This window comes from Lampetra fluviatilis, chromosome 33 (genome assembly GCF_964198595.1).
Source record: "Lampetra fluviatilis chromosome 33, kcLamFluv1.1, whole genome shotgun sequence".
In the NCBI taxonomy this organism is placed as follows: Eukaryota; Metazoa; Chordata; class Hyperoartia; order Petromyzontiformes; family Petromyzontidae; genus Lampetra; species Lampetra fluviatilis.
The window spans coordinates 2,596,118-2,603,349 of NC_136307.1; positions in this window are offsets into that span (position 1 = coordinate 2,596,118).

Sequence of the window (7,232 nt, forward strand, 5' to 3'; positions counted from 1 at the left end):
TAAAGAAAAACCCACCTTGCATCTGGCTTCTCAGCAATTGCTGGAAATGTAAGTGTCGAAACAACGGTGGAAGCTGAAGGCGCAGCCCTGCAATTGCTCGCTCACGCCTCTGCTGTCGGGAAGGGGCTTCCACTCGAGGAAGCTCGAGCAGTGGTTCTTTATCTTGACTGAAGCCTGCACTCAGGTAGGGCCTCTCGCATTCCCATGGCATGTGTGCACCCCATGGTTAAGAACTGCTGCTCTTAGAGCGACGGTGTTTAGCCTCCTCTTGCATCCTGGCCAGACGCCCTTTGATGATATGAGAGTACCCACATTTTACCACACCATACACAACCTGCCTATCGATTAACTGCGGTGTATCCATTCATTTGTACGGCTGGGTGGACAAAGGCGGGGGGGGGGGGGTGGTGGATTAATGAAAATGCACCGTTAGTTCAGTTGCCACGCCAGGAGATGGTTTTGACCTCTGGATTGCAAGTGCGGTGCGCTAAGCATGACACCGCCGTAGCATCCGCCAAAAACAGCAGGAACAAACGGGAAATGTAACAGTATGCATACAAATAAAAACACTTCTGTTGTTATCAAAAATTGCGAAGTGCTTATGAGCTCAGTCCGTCAACAAGATAAACAAACGATATAAAGTGAATAAAACGTCGACTTTATATACGTTTACAAAGTTAAATAATACATTTTAAAACCAACCATACAATCTGGTAAAGTGCAACGACCGTTGTATACTGCACAATTTCCCCAAGACACTGTTGAACATGGTGCGGATGAGTCCGTTCAAATTACGGACATTCAATTATCATGGTGGAGAAGGAGTGGTGACGCGTTGGTTAGCGCACTGCACTATGAACCCAGCGACGCGAGTTTGATTCGCGTCCACAGGTGTTATCGGTGGATAACGAGCACCGTGAGAAAATTCACACGTGCGAGGGGGCAACACTCTATCCCATACAGATAGAACAGGTGGAGTCCACATACGCTGTACCACCTTCTCCTGGCAAGCCAGGGCACGTGGTACCTACGACGCCCACGGAAAGGGAGTTTCACAACATTTGTGCGATCCACAAACCCTCACTGCATCCACAGTGCTGGATTGCAGGCCACGTGCATAGCCACCACCACCACCAACACCACCCGATTAAAGTGAATAGACCGGAGTGCGGATCAACAATGCAATACGCCTGGCGGAGGACAATGACAAATTTAAACATACGCTGCATGCTGCAAATCCTCTCCAAAGAGGATGGCACTCAACAGAGCGTTGTCTCGTGCAATTACGTTGACTCCACTGACTCCTTTTTTGTCCCGCACGCAAAAACACCCATCAAAATGAACTTACCGAACATTCTCTAACAGGACCATGCTGAATGTCCAATGGTATTCAGTGGTGCTGTCCTGTATATATGAGGTATATTGATAAAATCATGCTACATGTGTTTTTAGTCATAGTTATTTTAGTGCCAATGAACAGCATCATTGCATGTTAATGCTGTAAAATTGTTTAAAGTATTCTGCCCGCAGGCGAAATTCCATCTGGCTAATGAATTTTCAAATAATAAGTTTCACTCATCGTAAAACAATAATGGGCATCCTCTAGAAAGGGGACCTCGTGCAGCTTTTCACGCGAAACAAGATATACCATAGACCCGACGTTATTTTTTGTAAAACATTTCACCTAAAGATCTTTGATTTAAAAATCATGTTGGAAAAGTAACGTTTTAAAATAACGATAATAATTTAGAAACATTCTTGTCAATGAACACCTGTTTAATTCCCCACACCGTGTCGGTTGTGGTAGCTACCTGATTATATCCACACACGCTGGTCAGTATGAGTTAGTGAAGGGCAGGGCCCAGGATTGGTTCAGAAGTCACTCGCCACTGTTGTTAGCCCAGCCCGGGAATGGAACTCAAGTTGCCAGTTTCATAGCGTGGAGCACCCACTATTGTGCCACCGCTCCACTTCCCATATCAATATTACGAGATGTTAATCTTACTTTGTGGGAATATCCAGTGGTCTGCTAGTGGATAATTTAAACATTATTTCCCATTAATCATTGTGGGTTATCGTCAACGTTGAGAAATGTGGGTCGTGACAGAATCACACAATGGTCTACTGTTGTGAATGATGATATATGGTCTCCAACATTCCACTTTACAGTTCGAAAATTTACAGAAAATTCTGTCATGCGCCACATCATTAGCAGGAGCTGATGGGATTCAATCCATCAAGCTCATGTGTAAACACTCTAAAATACACGTCTCACCTTGCCATACTTTGCAATAATTTAAATAGATCGTTTCATCGATGTACATATTAACAGCTTGTCATAGTTTGTGTTTTAATTAAAGGAGAATATCTACTGAAATGATCCTTAAAAATACAACATTAAACCTTTTTATCTGCCCAAGGAGTTGAGCTGCAAAAACAAAGTGGTGAAGCCTTGTGAGCATAAATGTCAGATTGCCAACGATTGCAGTTTAAGAGGTTTGCAGCTTTCTAAGTGCTGAACATTTTCTCAGAATCCACAGTGTCGGGCACTGCCAATCACCACGCGAGATGGCAGGATTCAGTCAGTACCAATTAACGGTCACTGACAAGAATCGACTGGGATCATGAAAGACTTCCTTCAATGGCGGGGAGAATTAAAAAGTATCATCGCAAGTGACCCGAAAACAATTATGCCATAGGTTGGGTTGGCACCATGTCACAGTTATATTTGAAGACTTAATTGTTAGACCTGTGCTCCGTCTTATCCAATAAGATATATATATTATTGTATCATCTGGCTGGGTGGCAGTTTGCCATCAAGAGAGAGTTGCAAGTTTTAATTAGGGTGATAACATGAGTACCCCTTTGTGGAAATTTACGAGTGGTTTTATGGATAAACTCACCTTTGTCTTAGGAATGTGGAATTTCCATCACTGGATCAAGATAGTCAATTAAATAATACACGGGCCTACACGTATTTGAGCAAGGAGACACCCTGACTTTGTTTTATCCCCATAAATTTATAAAAATTGTGCCATCGGTGTAACGTCAAGAGATGATGAACCTATTCGGAAATCACGCAGAGCAGAGGGCCACATGTGCCAGCGAATGGTCCCAGAAAATATTTTTAAAGAGAGAACTTGAAAAAAACGACAAGTGACCTTAAAAAAATAGTTTACACAGTATGGGTGGCATTTTCCCATACACCCATGTATGATATTGTTTGTGGCACAACACTCAATCTAACAATATCTCAGAGCTGGAATGTAGCCCAGTGCAATTGCAAAACAATTCTGGATATGATGGGGTGTTTTGTGCAGTCATTGTTGGCCCGGCTACGACCATCATCTCGTCAACACTGGAGGACCTGGTTTAACCACAGAAGGGTGGTCGAATTCTGTTTTAGGATCTCAGTGGTTGGGTTTGACCCAGCGCTGTGACTTTTGAGCCACGTTGTGACCTCTCTTTTAATTGTATTGTGATACTAATGAGTTTATGGCTGATGTTAAAAATACCCCAGCTGAATGCATTGATAACTTTGAAAGTCACATTTGTTCTGGAAAGCAAGGTACACTTACATTTTCAGAATATTTGAGCCATTCCTGAATGAGTTTAAATCCATTTATTAGATTTTTGTTCATTTATGAGTGCGCATTATTTATTTATATATTTACCAGGTAAGGCCCACTGAGCTATATAGCTCTTTTTCAGAAGCAATTTGACCACCAATTATATATTTACGAAGTGGAAATGTATCGCAGCCAAATACTCTAAACGCATGTCGATTATAAATGTGGGGGATAAAAACGGAGAAATTGTACACAACCACAGGGAGAACATGCACACTCCAAATATACAGCAGGCGTCAGGGTCGGGATCGAACCCACGTCTCCTACATACAAGGCGAGGCAATTAACAAAGACCGTATTTGGTTAAAAATAGCCTATCACGACTATCACTGGAACATGTGGCTCTTCTGTTGAAAATAATCAGAAGCTGGCTTTTATGCAACACACGAGTCAGGATCCAGAATTTGTAAACTTGTTTTTATCATACCCAACTTAGTTACAATTTGCTCAAGCTGGTTGTCAGAGCCACGATGATTCGTAATTCAAGTTATACCTTCCTTCAACCTACTTAGTTAAGGGCAGTTGTTTTTTTGTACATTTTTAAGGGCAGTTGTTATTTTTGTACATTTTAATTGCGGATTATCTCTCAGTATTTGGGTTATGACGCGGGCATGCCATTGCCAATTCTTATGAAATATATTTGGTGGGTGTGGCAGTGGACACCTGTAATCCAGCACTTTGTTTTAGGCAGATGTTTTTAACTGGATGGCACAAACTTCGTAGTGGGGGCGTGAGATAGCCCACCACGATTATGAGGTGGTGGTTTGCGAAGACATGTTCAGTGGTTAAAGGGTCAACATTGGCATGGGTGGCAGATGGTTAAATATCACTTCTTTTGTCATCACTTTATTCAATCACACGCTTGTGGGTTTAATTTTGTGGGGAAACGACCGTGGGGAAATAGACAACGTGCGCACATGGAATGATTTCAAGCACAATCTGCTCACGATAAATGTCAAACCATTGCGAAATCCCGCCAGTGCCCGTTTTCACTGCTGCCAATGTTACCTTTCAGTCATTTGGTGCCATCTAGTGACACAATGCAGCACTCTACATTGAAGAAACACCCAATGTCCAAAACCTCCCCCCGGCATGAATGCTGTACGTTTGTGGTTTAGGGTTACAGTTTCGACGACTGTGTTGAGTTTTTTTTTATTAGTTGTGCTTGTGCATCACTGCCAACACATTACCTGGAAACAATGCGTAATTTTATACTAAAGTAGGAAGGTCCTGTCGCCGGGTGGATGATTAACAGAAAGTGTAGTGTACTGTACTTCACTTATAGTGTGTATAAATCAATATTTATCTTGGCACAGTGGTTTAGTGGATCGCACCGTGAAGCCAGCGATTTGAATTCGACTCCCGGCCAAGACTAACATCAGATGTGAGTGATATCTGAACCGATCTTGGCCCACCCACCGTCACATTTACCCAATATGCACCTCTAACGATCGTGGTGAAGTCATTCCAAAAACATAACTCGTGACTGCCACGCCATGGGGGAGTTCTTCATTCAGCTGAACTTTGACAAAGGACTTTACGTTGTTTGGGTTTTTACAAAAAAATAGAATTTTATCTCATTTGCAACCGGCTTAAAATAATACACGTGATTCGGTGGTTTTGCAGGGTGGCAGTACTGTAGGGCACAAGTACAAATTGACTCTTTCGGTAAAGTCCCGTAGAAAGAAAATAAATTAAATAATAGGATACGAAGTTTCGATTGCAACACAAGCAACCGTCATCAGGTAGAACTAAATCTGAGAGAGAGACAAAACACAGACACGGAGACACCCAGACAGACACACAGAGAGAGACACAACATAGACACACAGAGACCCAATGCCTCTGTGTCGAGGCCTTAAATAGAGAGAGGGGGGGCAGGGAGAGAGAGGTGGGTCTGCTGGTGGCTGCTGCTGCCTGATGACGGTTGCTTGTATTGCAATCGAAACGTCGTACTCGATTATTGAATGTATTTTCTTTCTACGTGACTTTACCGAAATAACCAAAGAGTAATTCCTGCAGTCACGAAAGCTTCACATCAAGTTACAAATTAACTGTTCTATTTTTTTTAACACATTCGTCAATAAAACCCCGTGGCCCGAAACGGAAGAATATAATTTGTGACATTTCTGTCGTAACATTCATAGCATAAAGAGATGCCGGAGAGATTCAATGGATAAGTATTGGACGTGACCTGGGTATCATGTGTCATTAAAAAAAAAATCATTACCTAGGTAATTATTTACATGAAACATTAAAGAAAAATTAATAATCATCCCCTATTATTGTAGGGGATGATTGGTCTTCAACTCTTATCTACTCTCGCTCTCTCTCTCTGGCCTGTGTGCTATGAAGGAGGACCGTTGCTCGACACGTTGTCTGCTATACGCATTTTTATCCCCTATTAAGGCCACAGTGTTGTCGACGGACGTGTAGAGTTCTTATTTCGTTGTCCGTGAGTGGTTGTGCGCCACTGCCAAACGCAGTGTCACGAAATAATTTGCACCGGCAAACCTTTAGACCGGTGACACACCACGGGATGTGATGGGGAGTAGAGTCAAGGACGCAAGGAATGGTGGGTACAGGGGCCGTCCATAAATGACGTCACGCAGCTAGGGGGGGGGGTCAGACATTTGTGACGATGTGTGACGATGGGGGGGGGGAGTTCAGAAATGTGACGTCACATCAAAATGCGCAACTTTAAATAAATATAAACACGTTCTTCTTAATTACATATACTTTTTAATAAATGTTTTCTCCTACAACATCAGAGTGCAGCGCCACATTAAATACGCACTACAATGACAATAGTTTAAAGCGATATGAAGCATGCTTCCTTTTTAGGGGGAGGGCAGAGCTTTGTGACGTCATATTTGAGGGGGGGTGGTCTGACTTTTTGTGACGCCGTGTGACGAAGGGGGGGGGGTAAAAAATCTTCCAAAATCGCGTGACGTCATTTATGGACGACCCCACGTGAAAAGGAACGCGAAATGGAAGAGCGAAGATAATGAATGGGAAAGGAGAGGAAAAAGGGAGGGAACGGGACAAAAAAAACGGGACCGACGGGTGAGAAAGGGTGAAGATCTTCTTGGTTCTTTCGGTAAAGTCACGTAGAATGGAAATTATAAAATAATAAAAATAAAACATAATAAAATAATTCTCACGACGTTTCGGCCACAACGCAAGCAGCCGTCCTCAGGTGAAGACCAGGTCTGTCGGGGAGATATTGTCTGAAAGAACCAAGAAGATGAATCCCGGCAGTCACGAAAGCTTTAAATCGAAATTTAAGGGTGAAGATAATGATTTGGATGAAGAGGAACCCCGGATAGACAGAGAGGGCACGACTCAAGATGAGCAGCAGCAGCAGCAGAAAGGAATGAAGCGCCGGGCAGGGAGCGGAGAACGGCGAGAAAAGGAATGACCAGGGCCAAGATGTCGCGGATGATGAGAGAGAGGGGGGGGGGGGGGGTATGGAAGAATAAGATGAAGAAAGGATCAAGAAGCATCCGTGAGTCGCACAGAGGAACAGCGTCTGTTCTCAAAGGGGGCGGGGAAAGGGGGAGGGGTTTAGAGTGTGGGGGGTGGAGCCACACAGATGTCACA